A 22510-nucleotide genomic window follows, 5' to 3' on the forward strand; every position below is an offset into this window, starting at 1 on the left:
GCTGGGACAAAAATCAACTTAAAAAGGGGTTTGGTTTCAGAGTTTCTGTTCATGGTGGGTTGGCACCGTTGTTTGAGGGCTTGCGGCAAGGCAGAAGGTCACGGTAGGGAGTGGAGCGAAGTTTCTCACTTCAGGGTGGCCAGGAAGTGAAAAAGAGAGAAAAGGAAGTGGTTGTGACCCCAATACCTCCTTCAAGGACACGCCCCCAATGACCTGACTTTCTTCCCCAAAGTCCCTCCTCTTGAAGGATCCATCGCCTCCCGAGAGTGCCACAGGCTGGCCACCAACCTTTACCTCAGGAGCCCTTAGGGGACATTTAAGATCCAAACCATAACAGCAGCTTTATTCCTGATTGTCAGAAATTGGATGCACCCAAGAGGTCTCTCCACAGGTGAATAAACGGCCTATGGGGCATCCGGACAATGGGATAGTACTCAGTGATAGAAAGAATTGGCAATCAAGCCATGAAGAACCCCGGGGAAACTCAGGTGCATATTGCTAAGCGAGAGAAGTCAATCTGAAAAGCTCCATCCTGCACAATGCCACTCTATCCCATTCTGGAAAAGGCAAAACTCCAGGACAGGATGGGATCAGTCAGCGACTGCCAGGGTTCCATAGAAAAGTCTGAGGCGTGAAGACCCGGATCACAGGGGATTTCAGGGCCGTGAAATATTCTTTATGATACTGCAATGGTGGATCCATGTCAGTATGTCTTTGTCAAAATGCACAGAAGACACATCATAAAGAGTCAACTCCAAGCCAAGCGCAGTGGCGCATGCCTATAATCCCAGTGACTTGGGATACTGAGGCAGAAGCGTTGGACGTGGGACTTTGTGAAAGGAAGTCATGTCATTGGGGGTTGTGCCCTTGGAGGAGATCTTACTGAGGCTGGCAAGTTTAAGGCCAGCCTCAGCTACCTAGCAAGACCCTCTCCCTATCAGGAAATATAAATATAAAAGGGCTGGGGGTATAGATCAATGGTCGAGCACCCCTGGTTCAATCTCCAGTACCATACTAAAAAAAATATTTTGTAAACTATGGTCTTTGGTTAAGGATAATATATCAGTATTGGCTTATCAGCTATAATAAATATACCACACTAATGCAAGATGTTAATAATAGGGGGAACTGAGCTGGGAGCCGTGATACACGCCTGTAATTCCAGAGGCTCAGGAGGCTGAGGCAGGAGGATTGTGAGTTCAAAGCCAGCCTCAGCAACTTAGCCAGGCACTAAGCAACTCAGTGAGACCCTGTCTCTAAATAAAATACAAAAAAAGATCTGGGGATGTGGCTCAGTTGGTTAAGTGCCCCTGGGTTCAATTCCTGGTACTAAAAACAAAAACAAATAAAAAATAAATTAAATAGGGGGAAATGAAAAAGAGAGGTTATATGAGCACCCTCTGCTTAACCTTTTTTGTAAATTTTAACTGCTCTAAAAATTTAAGTGTATTACTTAAAAACAACAAAACAAACTGAAGACTGAAGTAGGTTGATTACAAGATAAAACCTTACTAAAAGACAGCCCCAGTGTCCCCGAGGGGACAACCTTGAGGTAAAGATACTGAAGGATAATAATGCATCAGGGATAATATCTGCACCTTCCTGAAATAACAGTCCAGTCTGGATGACTGGAGATTGCCGGAGATCCTCAGTTTTAATACATTGGAGCCAGAGGAAGGTAGAGAAGTCATTTGAGTTCATAAGTTCTCTCTCCCTTCCTTTTCCCCTCCCATTTTTTATTGTGATTATTATAATATTTTTCTATGGAGCCCGTGCCACGAAGCCCCAGGAGCCCAAAGGAGACCAGACGCCTGTTTTAAAAAGACAGTGAGTCACGCTCAATGAATAGGGATTTTGGACAGAGGAGCATTGTTCAACAAAGCCAATATTGATCCCAGGTCCCACACCCACCTTAGTGACTCACTCCATCAACTTTGGATTGGAGGTGCAGCCGAGGGCACCCGGCCCACAGAGATTCCTGGGAAAGTGATGATGCCTCAAATAACATAACTGGCCACTGACAGTTGGCACTGTCCCATGGAAACCTCAGGGAGGAACTGCATCTGGCAACCACAGCAGGATCAGTCCTGGACAGGGGCAGATCAAAAGACCTCTTCCTGGTCATGTCGCTCAGAAGGCCTTGAGTCTTACAGATGGCCCTGTCTTAAAATTTTGTGGACTTACTGAAACCTTTGTCATTCATCAGACAGCTCTTTGTGCCAGTGTTACAGGGTTTATGCTAGACACTGGGATGAGATGATTAATAAGATACAGTCATTGTCACCAATGCCTTCCTGCTATGCTTGGAGAAAATGGAGTCCTAGAGATGACATGGAACTGAAGGACTCTGTCCCGGTATGGTGGACATTTTCTGGTTGTCTGTAGCCTTTACTTCAATAATCGAACTCTGGTAGACCTTTGGGCCAGTTATGCTTCCCCCATACTGGGTCCTGATTTTCTGGAATCAGTCAATCATTCCATCCTGTGACTGTGGTCACTGGTTTGGAGAGAGGCACATGGTCCTGGGTGCAAATGCAAAGCAAGGAGGAAATCTCAGTCTGTGTAAGTCTGGGGATGTGGGTAAGAACCACTAGGAAAACCTTTTTGTTTTTCTTAGGCTGGGAAGTGTAAATGTGTATGCTTGGAAATGTAGTGGCTGTTTGGCTACTATGGGAAGAAGAAACTCACACTGAAAAGCACAGCAGAGAGACAGAAAGAAACTCAATCCTTCACGGTGTCATTTGGAGTGTTGGATCAAACTTCACTTGAAGGCAAATACCTCATGACTTTTTCAGTTACATCAGCCCATAAAAATCTCTTAATTATTTGAACTGGGGTGTTTTGTTTTTGTTCATTATATGTCACTCAATATATCCTAACTTATGGTGAAGAGTTATAGGAAACAGGTTTTAAAAATGAGTGATATTCCATATATCTGCAAGGAAGTCAAAAACAAACAAATTGTGCGTAAATAGCTAAGGGGTTAGAGAAAAACCAGTGTGTGAGAGTAACACAGCTCCCTGAAGTTACCCGGCATCCGAACTCCTTATCTCTAACTTACCTGCACTATAAGAATCCTAATGGATCCAGGCGTGTTGGTGCACACCTGTAATTCCGGCGGCTCCGGAGACTGAGACAGGAGGATTGTGAGTTCAAAGCCAGCCTCAGCAATGGCAAGGTGTTAAGCAATCAGTGATATCTGCCTCTAAATAAAATACAAAATAGGGCAGCGGATGTAGCTCAATGGCTGAGTGTCTATGGGTTCAATCCCTAGTATCCTTGCCCCCCCCCCAAAAAAAGGAGCTGGGAACAGAAGTCCCTGGGTTGAATTCCAGCTTTGCCATTTGCTGCCTGAGTGACCTTGGGCAAGTGACATAACCTCTGAGCTCCAGGTCTCACCTGTAAGAGGGGGATGACAGTAGGACCTACCCCTATGACATCCTGAGCACTGTCAGAATAATTTAGATGATGTAATTAAGATGATTGAGTTTTCATCTAGATTTGAGCCCAGATCAGGTCTTCAGGGATGGTAACCATCTTAATTATCTTCAGCTGCAGAGGTGAGCTTGATTCCAGGGACTTCTCTGCACCCCTTCTTGACTCTACTCATTCTCCCTCTTTAGTGTTCATTCACAGTAGAAAGGCAGAAAATACCTCTGATGTGCATGGGGAAGTTTAGTTCGGCCCCAGGCAGAAATGCGCTGGCAAATATTCAAGGACCCCGCAGTCCAGACAACAAAGTCAATGCTCTGTAGCATTTGTCGATTTCCCCAGTGCAAATACCCCCACCGTGGCAGACTCAAACAGCAACACGAAGTCGCTGAACATGGAGTTAGAGGAGATGTGTGCAATCAGCTCTTGGGAGATGATTGGACCCCAGGAAGGGTAGCTTTAAATACTAAGGACTGGGAGGAAATAGGTGGCTCCTGAGCTCTGGGCCACACAGTGAAAGCAAGCTACTTAAGGACTGCTAATGGGACAGCAGATGGACCCAGACTTCGCTTTGACTTAAAACTCCAGAATTCTCTCTAAATGATACCCCTTTCAAACCCCCTTTCAGGGGCTGGGGATGTGGCTCAAGCGGTAGCGCGCTCGCCTGGCATGCGTCGGCCTGGGTTCGATCCTCAGCACCACATGCAAAGATGTTGTGTCCGCCAAAAAAACTAAAAAATAAATATTAAAAAATTCTCTCTCTCTCTTTAAAAAAATAAAAACAAAAAATAAAACCCCCTTTCAGCCCCCACTCCTTATTTGCAAACACCAGAAAGCAACAGCCCATCAGTTTCCTGGCTCTGTCTATAACATCTTTAAAATACTCCGTGCAGCCAGACAGGGTAGCACACACCTGTAATCCCAGAGGCTTGGGAGCCTGAGGCAGGAGGATCCTGAGTTCAAAGCCAGTCTCAGCAACTCAGTGAGACCCTGTCTCAAAATAAAGTTTTAAAAAAGGGCTGGGGACGTGACTTAGTGGTTAAGTACCCTGGGTTCAATCCCTGGTACCAAAAACAAACAAACAAACAAACAAAAAAACCTTGCATCCATCCATTCTTCCTTCTCTCTTCCAGTCCATTGAGGCCACTGAAGCTCATGGGTCAATCAGCTGAAATCCTGTGTCTACTTTCTGCTTGTATTCTGTGCTAGTGTTGCCGAAAGCTTGGTCCTTGTCCCCGATGCCAAACTAATCATGAGGACATGGTTTTGAGGAAAAGGAAAAAGAAGTTTTATTGCTTTGCTAGCAAAGGAGAAACACAGGGGACTTCTGTCCCAAGGGCTGTGATTCTGCCCATCAGTAGGAACAGGGGGGTATAAAGAGGTGATTCAGACAAAATGAGATTAAAGAAGAGAGATCAGGAAGGAAAAGATCAGGGAGGAGAAGGTTAGGGAAAAGAAGCTCAGAGAGGAGATGATGAGGGTAAAGTTTAGGGGAAAAAAAAGATCAAAAGGAGATCAGGGAGAAGGTTGGGAAAAAGTAAGAAAGAAAAAAAAAAAACCCAAACATGTAAGTTTCAAAGCCACAAGGGATATGGCGGAAGCCTCAGGGTTCTGAACTCTGTTACACTAGAATGGACCAGGTGCACTGCCCCTAGGCCAGCTTTCACTACAGCATCCCGCACTGCAATGTCACTGTCTCAGGGTTCTATATAGTTATATTGGCAGTCACTGTAAATGCTGTCTCCTGTGGTCCCTCTTCCACCTGGCCCCCCTCAGTCTGGACGGCCTCAGTGTGAGTGGTGGACCTTCTGCTCACTGGCAGGAGCTCTTGGGCAACTTAGAAAATACTCTCTGAGCCTCACCTTCCTTACTGTTAAAGTGGTGATCATAAAAGAACTTTCTTAGGGTTGTTTCAAGGATTGAACAAAACAATTCTTTAGAAGTTTGATACACTGCCTGCTCTTATTATAAATGCTGAATCGAATGCTGGCTCATGATGGTGATGGTGACCATCCTCACCCTGTCCTTATTAACAATCAATGGCAGCTAGTAAGAAGGGAGCCCTCCACCCCCCAATTTTACTCTACTCTGCTTTGCTGTTCTTTCAGCTTTAGTTCTATTTTTTTCCAAAACACTTTTTGGCTACACTTGTTAACCCCCTTTCTCTGAGCTTCAGGAGCAACTACAACCCACATCGGAACTTTTATTCCGATGCTGTCCCTTACTCTACCCTGTCGACATCAATCTTGTCTTCCTGGCTTATCTTGACTCAGCTTGCACAGGGTGGTCTGTCTCCTTCATTTTCTCCTTGGGTCTTGGTTCTGCAGCCTCAGACCAGCAGCCAAAGTCATGGATGCTTTTCATGGCTGCCCAGAATTTTACCTGTACCTTCTAGTTTACTTTATGTTTCATTAGCCAGAATTTATTGAGCACCTGCTATGAGCTAGGTACCGAGGTTGTAACAGTGAATAAGAAAAGAGCCTCTGTCTTCCAGGAGCTTCCAAGGTAGCAAAAGGAGCTAGCCTCCAACACAGGATCACCAGAACCAGTCTCCAATGATGAATGGTGCCAAGGGCCGTGAAGAGGAAGAGGGAGTGACAGCTTAGAAGAGGGCCCTGGTTTGGATGGAGGTGGTGGGGGGTGGTGGGGGTGTCAAGGCAGAGGTTATTAGAGGAGAGAGACTTCCCAGGAGGCTGGTATACCAGGTGCCAAGCAGAGTGTGAGAACCCAATACAGGACTGAGCAGCTGGAGGTCCAGGCAGAAGGGAGTGCACAGCCCTAGGGCCACAGCCCATTGGGCTTCCTAGGGCATCTGGGTGTTTGGGTCTCTAGGGTAAAGCATTTAGTTCCTTCAGATTTTTTTTTTTCTGGTATCAGGGATTGAACTCAAGGGCACCCAAACTCTGAGTCACATCCCCAGCTCTTTTTTGTAATTTATTTAGAAACAGGAGTCCCACTGAGTTGCGTAGTGCCTCACTGTTTCTGAGGCTGGCTTTGAACTTTTGATCCTCCTGCCTCAGCCTCCGGAGCCTCTGGGATTACAGGTGTGCACCACCGCACCGGCCCCTCAGAAATCTTTTGAAGTAACTGCTGGCATCGATGCCATTCTACAGTGAAGGACACCGAGTGATTGACCAATTGGTCACTGGTCCCTTCAGTAGCAGAGCAGTGGGCACTCTCGGGCTTTTGGCCGCCACTTGTTGAGTGATTGATAGCAGCACTGACCCCATGTCCTTCCCACAGGCTGTTTGCAAAGCGCCCTCTAATTGGGACTCTTCTGCAAGAAGGCCAGCCCAGGGCCCTCTAGAAGCACTGAACCAGTTTGGTGGGAGAAGGGATGTCAGAGGCTGTGATGTCATGGCTGGGCGTGGACACCACCTGGCTTCCAAGAGCATTTGGATCCCACAGTTGCGTCCATGTCCATTCCCAAGCCCTGCAGGGCTGAAGTGAAACTCCTCGGGTTGGGTTTGGTTTTGCCCAGCAGACAGGGCCAAGGTACTATGAAGGGGAGACAGGTGGCTCTCAGGGAGCACAGGGACTCTCAGGATTTGCCTGGGCCGCCTTGGCCCTGAAGCCAAGGTACAAAGGGCCTGAGGAAGCCCACGCCCTGGCTCTCCTGGAGACAGGATGTGCTCAGGAATCTGTGAACTCGGCAGCAGCGTTTGTCTTTTCAACCCCTGGAATCTCATCTAGTTTAAGACCTCCTTCCTTTCTCACCACACCCCCAGGGTGATCCGCTGCAGAGCCCCTTCCTCCACCTCCAAAAGGCCACTCCCAGAACATTAAAACTCACTTAAGACGCTAAGAGGTGATAATGACGCCACCCAGGGCTGGAACTCAAGTGGCAGTTGTGGGTGGGAATTTAAGGCACCAAACGGAGAGATGGCCCTGCCTTTTGGCCTCTCTCGACTCACCCCATCACCCTGGGGAGGTGACTTGGGTTATTTCCAGGGTCTTCCACAGTAGGGAGGTTTCTTTTCTTCCAAGGTTAAAACCCCACTTTTGCAAAGAGGAAAGAGTTTGAAGCTCAGTGAGGCAGAGGGGCCATTGGACAGTGAGAGGAGGAAGAAAACAAGATCATCAACCCTCTCGCTGGCTCCCTGCCCAGGCCAGGCCTTTGTTCACCCTGATCCTGGCCCCCGCTGCCTGGCCCTGCTGCCATAATAGGACAGAGGCCCGTGGGTCAGGAGCCTCGCCTCCTTTATGGCCTTGTGATGGACCTTCCTTCTGGCCACTTGACCAAATGCCCCTGCCTGTGGGGAGGGCTGCCTAGCCCTCCAGTTGGTTTACCCCCAGGATCCCCCCACCCCCTGCAAAGACACTTAGCACCTTGAGGGATAGAAGCAAATTTGTCAGAAGGGACAGGAAGCGCCCTGACTCTCACGCCCTGAGAAGCTCTGAGCCTTTCTGTTTGTGTTTTGGTATCCATCAGCTCCCAGCTTCCCCTTAGTTGCACGAGGTTATGTGACTTAGGTTCCACTCTGGTCATAAGTTGGCCAGTGGTTTCCATAAAGCAGAGATGGTGTCAACAGGTTCCAGGAGCCACTGATCTGGGACACACACACACACACACACACACACACACACACACACACACTGCCCTCAGCTCACCCTGACCAACCCTCTTCTTTGGGTCTGCTCAGCTTCTGCCAAACTGGATCCTTTCCAACTCTTTCTGTTCTCTGTCACACTCCAGCTCTGTGCCTATTTGGCTAATCTGACCTGTCCCCTGCCTCTCAAACCTTCCTATAAGTGACTAGCACATTAATTTTTCTAATTACAATTGCTACCTTTATTAAGGACCTAGTCCTTACAGGTAACGTTTAGTGAACCTGTTCTGTGAGTCAAACGTCCTAGACACTACGTTACAGTCTCAGGTATTCCTCCAATTCGTGCTCAAGGGAAACAGGGTGAGTAATTTGTCTAGAACCACACAACTACTGAGTGTTAGAGCCGCTTCTTGAACACAGCCAACCTGGAGGCACAGCTGCACACCTATTATTAAAGTTGGATTTTAGGGCTGGGGTTGGGGCTCAGCGGTAAAGTGCTCACCTTGCACGTGCAAAGCGCTGGGTTCGATCCTCAACACCACATAAAAATAAATAAAATAAAGGCATTGTGTCCAACTACAACCAAAAAACAATTTGTTAATGAATTTTAAAAAGTTGTTTTAAATGTTTATTATAAAGAAAGCACTGGGCCAGGGATGGAGGGCATTTAAACACAAAGATGAAACTTGCTCCCTCCTGCGATTCTGGCCTCAGGGATTTGACAACAGCAAGGGTTGTCTGGGAAGACGCATAGGACAAGTCCAGAGGTGACCTACTGCAGGAGGGGGCCATGGACATGCCACAGGGAACACACAGAGAGCTTTTCCACGCAGCGAGGAGAAACCACATCTGGGAGAATCAGTCAGGAGAAAGTCCAGGGGCTATATGGCAGGATGAGTAGTGTTGGGGCAGGGTACTGGACGGGGGGTGGGGGGGGGAGACCAGACAGGAGCAGAGGGTGGGTCTGACACCCAGGACCTGCAAAATAAAGAGCATGAAAAAAGAGCCAAGGTAAAAATACCTGACCAGGACACATGGATCAGAGAGCATAGGACAAGGCATTTAAGACTACTTGGTTCTCATCCTGGTCTAGAACTTACCTGCACTGTAATCAAGACAGGGAACACAACCCATCCCCCAGGACAGTTTCCTCATCTGAAAAGTGGGCATAATTCGGGGGGTGGGACCAACAGAGGCATATAGGGCACTTACCATGAGTACAAAATTTAAAGGGAAACCCCCCAAAAGCTCAGTCATTGAGATACATACTTATTAAATATGTCTATTTTTTATTTTTTATTTTTTTTATTTTTTATTTTTTTAAAGAGAGAGTGAGAGAGGGGAGAGAGAGAGAGAGAGAGAGAGAGAGAGAGAGAGAGAGAGAGAGAATTTTTAATATTTATTTTTTAGTTCTCGGCGGACACAACATCTTTGTTGGTATGTGGTGCTGAGGATGGAACCCGGGCCGCACGCACGCCAGGCATGGCGCGCAACTGCTTGAGCCACATCCCCAGCCCTATTAAATATGTCTAGAAAGTCCACATCAATACAAGAATCCCATGATGAACAAAATAACAAAACTTTAAATAAGGAGATCCCAGACACCCTACATTGGAGCCTAAGGCAAAGGAAAAATCAGTAAACTAATCCTGTTTTTAGGTAAGATAAAGGAAACTTACCTGACCTGGTCCTGCCCTGAGAGTCACACTGGGTATTGGTAGCTCCAAGGATTAGGTGAGCTAAAGCATGCCCTCTAGTCAAGTGTGGGGCCCCAGGCCTGAGCCTTGGGGAGAGACGGCAGGGGCTTGAACTTGCCCTAGAGACTTGGGCAAGAGCCTACCTCTTGTCTGTAAATAGGGTTGCATCCTGCTTGGTGGCAAGGGGTGAAAGATACAAAGTGCTTCCCACAGCACCTGGCAACAGAGTTGGAATCATGCTTGTAGCAGATGCCTATGATCACCTGTAAGCACATGTTGGTCCTCCTCAGAGGCTGCCTACTGCTCTTGCAGGAGTATCATGCTCCTTGGCATTTAAAAAAAACAAAACAAAACAAAACAAAAAAAAACCTATCTTTCTTCCTGGGGATTGAATCTAAAGGTATTTTACCACTGAGCCACATGCCCAGTCCTCTTTTTTTTTTTTTTTTTTTTTTGAGGGGAGGGGGTGCTGGGGATTGAACTCAGGGCCTTGTGCATGCAAGGCAAGCACTCTACCAACTGAGCTATATCCCCAGCTCCCCAGTCCATTTTGAACAGAGTCTCACAAAGTTGCTGAGGCTGGCCTTGAACTTGGGATCCTCCTGCCTCAGCCTCCTGAGTTGCTGGGAATATAGGCATGTACCTATAATATAATATAATTCACGTGCACCTGGCCCTGTTCTTTCATTTGATTAGACACTGAGGGATTTAGATTTATTGCATGGTACTAACCGCCAAGGCCACAGGTCTCACTGTATTTCTCTATAGTGTTTAAAGCTAAGGCAGCTCTGTGACCCTGCTTCTGGGCAGACTTTGAGGGGTTTCAGTCCCTGGACTCATAGCCCTGTCTACCTGCTTTCTCTAACCAGGCCAAGACTGAGTTCTGGGGTAGGGTATTTGGAGGTATTGCCACTTGAGTGGAGTGACAAGGGCATTGGCATGGCCTTCACAAGGCCTGGAGAGTTCCATTCACTCCTGGTTCTCTTACATTCTTCCAGGTTCTCTATGCTGCTATGACCGTCTGACCTGCCCTCCACCTCTCCTTGGTAAACTGCCTCCCCCAGATGATGGCAGCCCAGCTTTGACTACCTGTGGCACCTACTTGTATGATGCAGTTGAAGGTGATCTTCGCTGGTATTTTGAACTATTGTCATTATGTGACCATTGTCATTAAAACGAACCCTTTAAAAAAAATCGATCCCTTCGGGCTGGGGTTGTGGCTCAGCGGTAGAGCACTCGCCTAGCATGTGCGAGGCCTGGGGTTCGATCCTCAGCACCACATAAAAATAAATAAATAAAATAAAGATATCGTGTCCAACTACAACTAAAAAAATAGATATTAAAAAAATCTCTCCCTTCATAGAGGGCTTGGGGTTGCCTCAGTGGTGAGCACATGAAGCACGGAGCTCTGGGTTGGATCCCGAGTACTGCCCCACCATTCACCTCCAGCATAAAACCTATCTTCACCACTGCCTAGGCCAGGAGGGGTCTGGTTACCTGTGAGGCCATTTCCCATAGTGTGACCTCAAGGCCTTTCCAAAATGTGTTGAGGAGCACCAGCAGGATTTCTTTTCCCTCTGTGGGCTCCCAAGGGTAGGGCAGTCTGGGCTGGCATCTGGGCTCCACTTCTTCCTAGTTGTGTAACCCTGACAGAGTCACTGAATGTCTCCAGCTTCAATTTCATCATCTGCAAACATGTGCCCCTCTTAGTGGCGTACTGTGAGGATTCGATGGGAAATCAGTTGGCACCCGTGCTGATTATTTATATTAACTCAATTAGTTAGAACACGGACTGAAGTAATTCATTCATTACTACAACAAAAACATCTCTATATCAGGAATGTTCCAAGATCTGAGAAGATATAAAGATAAGATAGAATCCCTGCAGCCATCAGGTGGTCCAAGGGAAGGGGAGAGAAAGAGGAACAAAGACTGAACAGCCAGACAGAACTGTGAAGGGCCAGACATGGAGTAGATGCGGGTAAGTGTTTGTTGAATGACTTAATGAAAGAAAAATCATGCAGACGTTAACCCTTACAAGATAATTCCGTGAGGCAATCAGGCAGGTGTTCACAGACATCAGCACGCTTATGAAGAGGACTTTTCACCAGGCCGAGATGCAGCAATAGACATGACACATACTGCCTCGCCTTCAAGGAGTATGCTTTGACAGGAAGACAACGAATAGGAAATACATCAGAATAACTAATTAATCACAAGTACAGTAAGTGCTAGGCAGAGGCGCCGGGCTCTGGGGACTAGGAACTTCTGGAAGGCAGGAACTGAGCACTGGAGGTTTTCTTTCCTACTGTGCTTATAGCTAGAGCTACAGGGCAAAGGTTATTCTTACGTTTTAAATAAAATTGAAACTATCTTTTCTTGAATAGGTAGCACTAACCTAGGTTACAAAATTAAAAAGTACACAGGGTACAGTGAAAAGTCCCTCTCCAGAGGCAGCAATGTGGCATTTCTTGACTTACCTCTCCAGAGTCCAACCAGTCACGCAAACTCACACGTAATGACACCAAATGGCCTGCACACGGGCCAGGGCTTCTTTCTTGTTCCATATTAGTACAGGTTCGGGGCCTGCCTGTCATGCACTGTATAGTTCTATCACAATCTGTTTAACCAATGTCCTATTGGTGGACATATAGGTGTTTTTTTTGTTGTTGTTGTTTTTTAAGTAATAGACATTATATTTTAGAACAGTTTTAAGTTCACATTGAGATGAGCAGTAAGTACAGAGTTCCCACCTCCCCCCTTCCTGTTTCCCTTATCACTAATATCCTTGTATTCATATGATTTATTACAATTGATAAGCTAATATTGATATATTATTATTAACTAAAATACAAGTTTAATATTAGTGTTCTTTTTTTTTTTTTTTTTTTTGGTATCAAGGATTGAACTCAGTGCACTTATCTACCGAGCCACCTCCCCAGCCCCTTTTTGTATTTTATCTAGCCACAGGGTCTCACTGAGTTGCTTAGGGCTTTGCTAAGTTGCTGAGGCTGGCTTTGAACTTGTGATCCTCCTGCCTCAGCCTCCTGAGCCACTGGGATTACAGGCCTGCGCCACCACACCAGGTTTAGTGGTCATCCTTTGTGCTGGGCATTCTATGAGTTTTGTCAAAAATGTAACCACATATATATGATCATTATAGTCTCATAGAGAATAGTCTCCCTGCTCTAAAAAATCCCCTGAGCTCTAGCTCTTGTTAATTTTTTGTAGTGGGATGAACTCAGGGCCCGACATGTGATAGGCAAGGGCTCTTACAGTGAGCCACATCCCCAGACCTTCTTTTGTTTATTTATTATATATATGTATATATATATGTTGTAGAGGGACACACAATGTCTTTATTAATTTATTTTTTATGTGGTGCTGAGGATTGAATCAGTGCTAGGCAAGCACTCTGCCACTGTCCTAGGGCCCCAGCCCCCTTCTTTTATTTTTTGAGACAGGGTCTTGGCCAGTTGCCCAAGCTAGCCTTGAACTCGTCTCCCTAAGTATCTGGGATTTCAGGCATGTGCCACCAGCAAGCCCCACTTCTTCCTCCTTCCATTCCTTCCCCACAAGCTCCTGATGGAATATAATTTTTGTCAATCAAAGTTATGGCAGTTCAGCCTTTCAGAGTCTTTCATAACCTGACTGCCAGCTTCCCCACCTGGTCTCCTGCCACCTGTGCTCTGGTCACACCACATGGCTCATGGTCTCTGAAACCACAGGTTGTGCTCCAGCTAGGCCTGGCCAACCTTCCTGCTGCCCTCCTCCGGAGGCCCACTGACTTCAGGCCCAGCTCAAATGCTCCATTCTGTGAAGTCATCCACATTCCTGTCTTTTCCCCCAGCAAACCCTCAACAGTTGAGATGCCCTCCTGTGTTGTTCTTGTGTTTATTTATTCATTAATGCAATAAAAATTTAGGGAGCATCCATATTCCGTATGCCAAGCTGGTACCGAGCTCAGGGTCTAGCAAGGAATGTGCGGCCATATGGCCCAGCCCTCAGATGGCTGAAAGTTCCTTAAAGAAAATGAAACTGGGGCCTGGGAGGTAGGTCAGTGGTAGAGAGTGAGCTCAGCCTTCTTGAGATCCTGGGTTTAGTGTCCAGCAACAGAAATGAATCAATAAACAAATAAGTGGATAAAGTAATTCAAGGTGCTAGAATAGTCAGGGAAAGGTCCTCGGATGAGGTGACATTGAAGAAGGAACCAAGGCCAGGTGTGGTGGCATATACCTGTAATCCCAGAGATATGGAGGTTCAAGGCCAGCCCCAGCAACTTAGTGAGACCTTTAGCAGATCAGCAAGACCCTGTGTCAAAAAATAAAAAGGGCTGAGGATGTAGTTCAGTGGTAAATCACCCGTGGGTTCAATCCCCAGGAGAAAGAGAAAGGAAAGGAGGAAGTCCAGGGAGGAGAGTATTCAAGGCAGAAGAAACAAGTGCTAGCATTTCATGTTCCTTGAAGAACACTTCTCATGGCTCACACCCCTGCCTTTCCTCATAGTGGAGGGACAGGATCAGCCCTCAAGCAGGAGCTAACCCATGCACGTTCAATGACCAGCTCCAGTACATAGGGGCATCCAGGAACTCACAGCAGGACTGTCCACCCAGCGGCCAGGCCTGGCCCTGTAGCCCCAACCTCACTCTTCCTAGCTGGTTGCTGGGTCTTTGTTTGAGGTCTTGATACTAAACCCTAATTACCCAAGTTAAGGCTATTGCCTCTTTAAAGAGTTCAAAAGCCTGAGACTTTTTATAAATAGCTGTATCCTTTCACCAGCCCTTAAGGCAGAGATTTATGGCCTATTTCCCCAGAGGCAGACAGACCTACAGACAGGTTGCTTCCCTTGGAGGCCGGGTTCCTACAATTGTGGGATGCTCCCGCTTCCTCTTTGCATTTTATGACCTCTTGGCTGCCTAATCCTGAAATGGGTTACACGGGAAGGAGGCAAATTGTGGGATTGTGTGGCTGCAGCTGCCTCGGAAACCAGAGGCCACCCCAGGCTCAGGAAGGGGCTGGTGGGTGGTGGGGAAGGCCAGGCAGCCTGGCCACTTGGCCATGGCTGCGGCTTCTGCTTTCCAGAGCTTTCCTTTCTCCAGTGAAACACCCAGGGTGGCGGCTGTGTAGACCCCACAACCGGGATCTACACCACAGCTGCAGATCCAAGGCAAAGAACTGAGTTCATAATTAGGGGACAAGACTGAAAAATTAAATGAGGTACTACTCATCCACACAGACAATGCTCATTCATTTTTAGGGTACATGCGTACTCCTCGTTCAAATCCAGTCCTTGCAGAACCCCAGGAACTCCAGGGAGGTGGGTTTTATGACATCCTTATGACAAATGAGAAAACTGACACCCAGAGACTAGCCCAGGTTGCACAGCTGAGAGGTGACAGATCCCGATTCAGATCCTGGCTTCAAGTGCAGGTTGGGAGTCGGATGCGGTGGCTCACATCTGTAATCCCAGCGGCTCAGACGCTGAGGCAGGAGGATGGCAAGTTCAAAGCCAGCCTCAGCAACTTAGTGAGGCCCTAAGCAACTCTGTGAGACGCTGTCTCTAAATAAAAGACAAAATTGGGCTGGCGATGTGGCTCAATGATTTAAGTGCCCTTGAGTTCAATCCTGCCACCACCCTACTCGTGCAAAAAAAAAAAAAGAAATAAAAAATAAAAAGTTGGGGCCAAAGATACTATCAGCAACCAGAGAAAACAGAGGGGACTCTGGGTGACTGGATTCATTTTCAGTGAACTGTAAGGACTTGAGGAGTAAAACGGCATTCTAGCAGCCAGCAAGGTGTAAGAACAGGCCAAGACTGTCCTGGGCCCGAGAGGACACTGGCCTGGATAAGAGCTTGGGAAGGCACGCACGGCCTTCTGGCACTCCTCTGCAGGCCTTTTCCCCTGAGCAGCTCTTCCTCCTCTCCCGCAGCCTTCTCTCTGGTTCATTGCCTCTTCCCCATACAGGTGAGGCAGTGTCCAGGAACTGGGCTCCAAGTTCAGATTCCTCTTGCCAGCTGTGTGACCCTGGGCAGTTAGCTCAATCTCTCTGATACTCTTTATCCTCATCTCTCACATGAGCCTAATGACAACAGGACTGGAGTGGGCATGTGGCTCAGAGATCATAGTTGATCTTACATTCTATGACTGTCACCCCCATGACAGTCAGTGTTCCCCTTTCTGAAGCACAGCTCCTAGCCTTGCTCTAAAAAACCAAGATGAAACTGGACATGATGTCACATATCTGTAATCCCAGCTACTTGGAAAGCTGAGGCAGGAGGATGTCTAGCTCAAGGCCAGCCTGAGCAATTTAGCAAGACTGTGTCTCCAAAAAAAAGGGCTGTGGTGTAGCTCAGTGGTACAGCACTTGCCTAGTATGCATGAGACTCTGGGTTCACTCCTAGCACTACTAAAAAAAAAGAAAAAAGAAAGACGAAACATACTATTTTGCCCTTCAAGACCCCCTTAAGATCCCAAGCTTCCCAGCCCTGTCCCAGTCTTTAATTACCTTATTCAGTTCAGCTCCCTGTGACACAGTCTGAAGAACAGCATCTCAGGAATCAAGAAAAGCAGGTGTTGGAAGCCTGGTTCTTCAGTGATCCTGAACAGGGAGGGTGCTGGCCTGGTCATCTCAGCTCCTGTCCCTGGACGGCATGGTCCCTCTCTGCTCCTGCTCCTGCCATGACAGGCTGCATTTTGGGGGCAAATTGTGGGTACTCTTCTGCCTGTTTCCTTTCTTCATTTCAACAAGCATCATATTCACTTCATGCCACCTCCAAATAAAGAGCTCGTGAAACTGTCATCAAGGGGCTCTCCTATGTAACTGGTGTTGGGAACGTCAGGTTTGGCTTTCCCGCCATGCACAGGTCTTGTTTCCCAAACCAGAAGGCAAAGCTTCTGGAGGGCAGGTCCTGCTCCTGTCTTGTTCCTCCACCTCCTGCATCTGACATATAGTTGGTGCTCAATAAATATTAATTGGATGCACTCAGCTTTGAAGAGGAGCCTGGAGCACCATCCAGGCCACGTGTTCAAAACTGAGCTCTGGCTGATCGTGGTGGCACAAGCCTGCAATCCCAGCAGCTCAGGAGGCTGAGGCAGGAGGACTGTGAGTTCAAAGTCAGTCTCAGCAACATCCAGGAGCTAAGCAACTCAGTGAGACCCTGTCTCTAAATAAAATACACAATAGGGCTGGGGATGTGGCTCAGTGGTTAAGTGCCCCTGAGTTCAATCCCCAGTAACCAAAACAACAACAACAACAACAACAAAAATGAGGTATGACTCTCAAAGTGTTTTGAAAGTAAATTCCTGCTCCTAAGAATGTGATGGAGAATTATAATAGGGAAGTCACAGCCGCAAGGTCTGGTAATAGTGATTCAAGAGCAGGTCTGTATGACATAGGGATTCCATTGTTTGTGTAACTATTTGCCGCTCTCCCTCCAGAGAATGGAACTACTTTGAACTCTGCCCTTGCCATTTACTCTCTTTTTTTCTTTTTGGTACAGGGAATTGAACCCAGCAGTACTTCAATACTGAGCTACATTCCCAGTCCTTTTTGTTTTTATTTTGACGGGTCTTACAAAGTTGCTGAGGCTAGCAGGGCACAGTGGCGCATGTCTGTAATCCCAGTGGCTCAGGAGGCTGAGATAGGAGGATCACGAGTTCAAAGGCAGCCTCAGCAAAAGCAACATGGCATCCAGCTTCATCTTGGCTTTTTGAACAAAGCAAATGACAAGCTAGGAGCTGTACTAAGCAACTCAGTGAGACCTTCTCTCTAAATAAAATACAAAATAGGGCTGGGGATGTGGCTCAGTGGTCAAGTTCCCCTGAGTTCAATCCCCAGTATCCCCCACCCCCACCAGCCCCAAGAAGAAAGAAAAAAAAGTTGCTGAGGCTGGCCTCAGTGTGTGATTCTCCTTCCTGCCTCCACTCTGGAGGTGCTAGGATCCTAGGCACCTGCCCACATCTCAGCACATTTACTTTTTTTTTTTTTTTTTTGGCACTAGGGATTGAACTCAGGGGCACTAAGTCACATCCCACTAAGCCTTGCTGTTTCTGAGGCTGGCTTTGAACTTGCGATCCTCCTGCTTCAGCCTTCTGAACTGATGGGATTACAAGTGTGTGCCACCACGCCTGGCACCATTTACTCTTAATCGCAGCACCAATCATGTGAAATAAGAATGATAATTCCCTTTTTAAAGATGAGGAAACTGAAATGAAGAAAGGACAAGTGACTGGCTTGAGGTTACCCACTGAGCAGATGACTCCGAAGGGACTTGAACTCAAGGTCATCCCTGAAATCCTTGTTCTCTGGCCTGCCCCCTGCTTCCTACCTTGGCCAGGTTGGCCCACGGAGGCTTTCGAACAGTTCACCGATTGTGCTTTTCTCTGCACCCATTTCCCAGGCTAGAGGGACTGCCTTGCAAAGACCAGACAGACGGGAGGGTTTGTTTCCAGCCCTGGACAAGCCCAAGCCACCCTGTGTACTGGATGCTGGCAACACTGGGCCACATGTTGCTGACAGTCCCTGAAGGGGGTTGAAACTCAGGGCAAGTGGAAACTTCCCCCAGTGTGGTGTTCAGAGATGGAATTTTCTCTCTCTCTCCTGATTTTGAAACAGAATCATTGCAGCAGTCTGGGCCACGTTCCTCGGGGCTGGATGATTTATTCATCAGGTGATTTGAAATGGACATTCCTCTGCAGGAATTCGTTGTAAGGGGAAGTGGAGATGCAAGGAAACCCAGGGGGCTCTTTTCCCTACCCCCTCACCCAGAAGTGAACAATGGGTGAGATCTGCACCCCCACCCCAAGGGGTGCTTGATTGCCAGAGAGATAACATCAGGCACCAGGAAACAATTAGCTGCCATTGTATTATTTAGGCTGGAGCCGGAGGGAGGTGAGGGATTTGGGTGGGAGATTTGCAAGTTTATTAGCTCTCTCCTGCCCTTTTACACACAAGTGTGCGCTAATCCCCTTGAGCCTTGGGTTGGCTAAGGTCAAGTTGATTTGTTTCTTTCCTTCCTTCCTTCCGTTTAGTTTGAATACTAGCTTCCCCACTCACTCTTTGGGTGGCAATTTGTTTCAACTTTGAAAGACTCAGTTTCCTTGTCCATAAAATGGTAAAAAATAACAGCACCTCCTGGGTTTGCCATGAGGCTTAGATGAGCAAATCCATTCAAGTGTTTGGCACCTGGCCTGGCACATAAAAAGAACACACAGAAATGGAAGCCCTCACTGCTACTCCTGCTGACTTAGCAAACAGTGATTGTCAGACTACAGGGTGCCATGTGCTTGTAGGTGCTAGATATGGTCCTACCTTCTGTAATGTTCACTTGGTAAGGGGGTGTTTTTTGTCCTTTTGTGCTGCTGTGACAGTATGTCTGAGAGGGTCATTGATAAATAATAGAAAAGTATCTCGCAGCTCTAGACGCTGAAAAATCCAGGACCAAGTCACCAGCAGCTCTGTGTCTGGTGAGGACCCTGTCTCTTCTCCCAAGATGGTATACTGCGTCCTCTGGAGGAGACAGATTCTGTGATCTCACGTGGTAGAAGGACGGGTAAAAAGGACCCAGTGCTGCCAGATGCCTCTTTGTAGTCTTTCATCCCATTCCCAAGGGGAGCCCTCCTGCCCTCACTACCTCCTAAAGACTCTAAATGCTGTTGCATCGGAATTAAGTGTCAGCACAAATTTTGGAGGGGACACAAGCATTCAAACCATAGTAAAGGAGACTTAAAGGGACTTGAACTCAAGGTCATCAGTTACAACACCATGTGGTCAACACTTACACACACATCCTAACTCCAGTACTTAACTTCATGCCAGACACCTTCGAAGATCATTGCTTCTCTTTTTTTCATTTACTCCCCACACTAGGCTCAGGAGGCTGGAATTATTATAACAATTTCTCTCTCCTTTTAGAGGCAGAGCCTGAAGTGTGGTGAGGTGAAGAGACTTCTCCTGAACACTCAGATCTTAATGGTAGGATGAGTCAGGCAGAGAGAGGGACACCTGACCAGCCTCCAGCAGCAGAGGCTGTAAGGTGGAAAAGATGTTGGAGTGGACCTGAAAGTATAGTAGACCAAGTAGGAGGAAGCAGGGAGTAGGAGTTTCCAGGCAAAGAGCGAGGGGAACGTTCCCTCTGCTATGGAAGGTTCAGAGATTGTCCTGGTTTCTTTAAAATGGGAGTCATGCCAGGTGCAGTGGTGCATGCCTGTAATCTCAGTGGCTTAGGAAACTGAGGCAGGAGGATTGCGAGTTCAAAGCCAGCCTCAGCAATTTTGTGAGGCCCCAAGCAACTAAGCAAGACCCTGTCTAAAAATAAAATTCAAAAATGGGCTGGGGATGTGGCTCAGTGGTTGAGCACCCCTGGGTTCAATCCCTGGTATCAAAAAGGAAAAAAAAAAAATGAGAATGAGTCATATTTAGAAGAAGTGATGATATATGATTATGAGGACTGAACAACAGTCTATATAATATACAAAGTACCTTACACGGCCAGGTGTGATGGCACATATCTATAATCTCAGCTCTCAGGAGACCAAGGCAGGAGGATTACAAGTTCAAGTATAGACTGGGCAACTTAGTGAGGTCTTATCTCAAAATAAAAAATGTATAGGGCTGTGGATGTAGCTTATTGATAGGAAAAAAAAAAGGCTTATGCAATTGTATGAGTACTTGATAAATTCATTCATTCCTTCAACACATTTTTAGTAAGCACCTACCATGAGCTAGGCACTGTTCTGGGCCCTGGGAACGTGGTGGTAGTCAAGATGAACTCCTCATCCTCATGGAACTTACATCCTAGCGACCAAGACAGACAATAAACAAGTCAACAAAAACTAAGTGCAGATGTAACCTAACAGCAGGCAGTAATGAAACACCAACACGAGGCTAAGGGGTTGGGAACAGTGGGAACATTTTGGACAGAGAGGTTAGATAAGGCCTTTCTGAGGAGGTGACAATTAAATGGCCCTAATGAAGGGAGGGAGCCATGCAAATATCCAGGCAAAGAGCAAAGAACACAAAGGTCCTGTGATAGAGATGCTTGGAGTGATGAGAGGAGCTCAGGGAGGGACTGGGACAGGAAGGAAGTGAATAAGAAGGGGAGGCAGAGGAGTGTCTGTCAGGACAGATCCTACCGAGTCTCCTCGTGGCCTGCAATGAAGACTTCAGAGAGTGGCTTTTTTGTTTTTGTTTTCCAGAATTGGGAAATGAACTCAGGGGTGCTCTACATCCCAGTCGTTTTATTTATTTATGTATTTGTTTTAATTTTCAGACAGGGTCTTGCTACATTTCAGGGCCAGCTGGCTGCTGTGCTTGCTTAAAAACTGTCTTAAAGAGAAAGACAGGTGTTGGGGGGGAGGATATTTGAGCAGAGGAGTGAATGCTTACCTGGCTGGTTCGGGGATGGGTCCTGCCTTCCAGTAGCACCAATGTAATAGGAAGAGATGACTGTTAAGCAGCCATTTGCCACCCAGCGCGGTGAGAGCGAAAGGACAGACGACTATAAAACAAGGAATGACTACCTGCCAGGCTCCCGTTAAAGCCATGACTTACTTCTTTTAACCTCCTGAGTTACAAAGGGAAGGTGCTATTAATTTCTCTCTGATTCAGATGAAGTGCGGAGTGGAGAGGCTACCTGCCCCGGGCCACCCAGCTGGTAAACTTCCCGGTGAATTCCCCTGGCGGGTGCAGGGAGTGGCCTGTAGGGGTGCTAGAGGCAGCAGGGAGACCTGGTGAGAGGGGGTAGCTGGCTGGGGGAGGTGAGAACTGACTGGATTCTGGATCTGTTTTGGTGGAGGTGGTGAGAACAGATCAGATTCTGGATGTCGTTGAATGTACATCTTTAAATCTTCAGAATGATTTGAATATCTGCTGGATCCGATATAAGGTAGGAAATAACGAGAATCCAAGGAATGAGCCCAAGATTTTTGGCCTGAGCTTCTGAGAAAATGAAATCTTCAGGGAGACAGGAAAAGCTGTAGGAAAAGCAGGTTGGGAGAGAAAGTGGAGACTTTGGCTTGTTTAAAACGAGTAAAAATGCGTGTTTATGAAAGGGAGAGCCCACCGCCGGGGGGGGGGGGGGGGGGGGGGGGGGGGGGGGGGATGCACATAGACTCTTGCCACTCTCTCCTCCTAACGGAGGGCAGCTGCTGTTACAATGGCCGAACCCTCCCCTGGGTTCCAGAGCTGTGTGACCTTCTCACTTGGTTTTTACACCTTTAACTTTGTTTTGCAGCTTTGACCTGAGGAGGGCAGTTTCAACTCTACTTGTGCTCTTGGGTCAAGGGGAGGCTTCCTGCCTTGAACTCTTCCCCAGGCTCCTCTTGACCCCACCCCTACCCCCACCCCCCAGAGCACACGTCTGTGTCTGTAGATTATGGTCCCAGAGGCCCCCCGGAGGAAGGCGGAGGGGGGTCGGAGCCTGCAGGGCTGGGGGTGTGAAGTTTTGCTTGTCCTCAGAGGAAGCCAGGCTGAGTAAGCTGTTGAGGTGCTGTCACCGGGAAGGGAAACAGCACTCGGAAAGATCTCTATCTGGACCATTTGTCTGCTGCCCCCTCCCCACTGAGGGCTTCCCAAGGCTGAGACCCCCTTCTCGCTCCTTTCAGGGCCATGGAGGGAGAGGCGTGGCTTTAGTTCAGAAAAGCGTGGGGTTTGCAGATCATCCCAGTCAAGTTTGGGCAGTTTTTGCAGATTTTTAAAATTATATTATTATTTTTGGAGGGGAGGTGCTGAGGATTTAGGGAGCTGCACCACTGAGCTACACCCTCAGTTCTCTCTCTCTCCTGTTTTTGAGCTCTGTTGCTGAAACTGGCTTGAATTTGCGATTCTGCTG

General features: G+C 47.5%; 3 long non-coding RNA genes across 3 annotated transcripts in view; 2 read left to right on the forward strand and 1 right to left on the reverse strand.

The window, feature by feature from the left end:
- The window catches only part of LOC120885836 (uncharacterized), a 29187-nt gene extending 18204 nt beyond the window's left edge, over positions 1 to 10983 (forward strand). The window contains exon 3 of the long non-coding RNA XR_005728574.2: positions 10678 to 10983. This is a non-coding gene — a long non-coding RNA (uncharacterized LOC120885836). The remainder of the gene's footprint in view (positions 1 to 10677) is intronic.
- Positions 8588 to 21444, reverse strand: LOC144377200 (uncharacterized). Its single transcript, XR_013437924.1, has 2 exons — positions 21067 to 21444; positions 8588 to 20475 (listed from the first exon to the last, which is right to left on the reverse strand). It is a non-coding gene; the product is annotated as an uncharacterized LOC144377200 (long non-coding RNA).
- Positions 21406 to 22510, forward strand: part of LOC120885260 (uncharacterized) — a 253374-nt gene continuing 252269 nt past the window's right edge. Inside the window, exon 1 of the long non-coding RNA XR_013437916.1 lies at positions 21406 to 21565. This is a non-coding gene — a long non-coding RNA (uncharacterized LOC120885260). The remainder of the gene's footprint in view (positions 21566 to 22510) is intronic.

The sequence above is a fragment of the Ictidomys tridecemlineatus genome, chromosome 1 (genome assembly GCF_052094955.1).
Source record: "Ictidomys tridecemlineatus isolate mIctTri1 chromosome 1, mIctTri1.hap1, whole genome shotgun sequence".
Lineage (NCBI taxonomy): Eukaryota > Metazoa > Chordata > Mammalia > Rodentia > Sciuridae > Ictidomys > Ictidomys tridecemlineatus.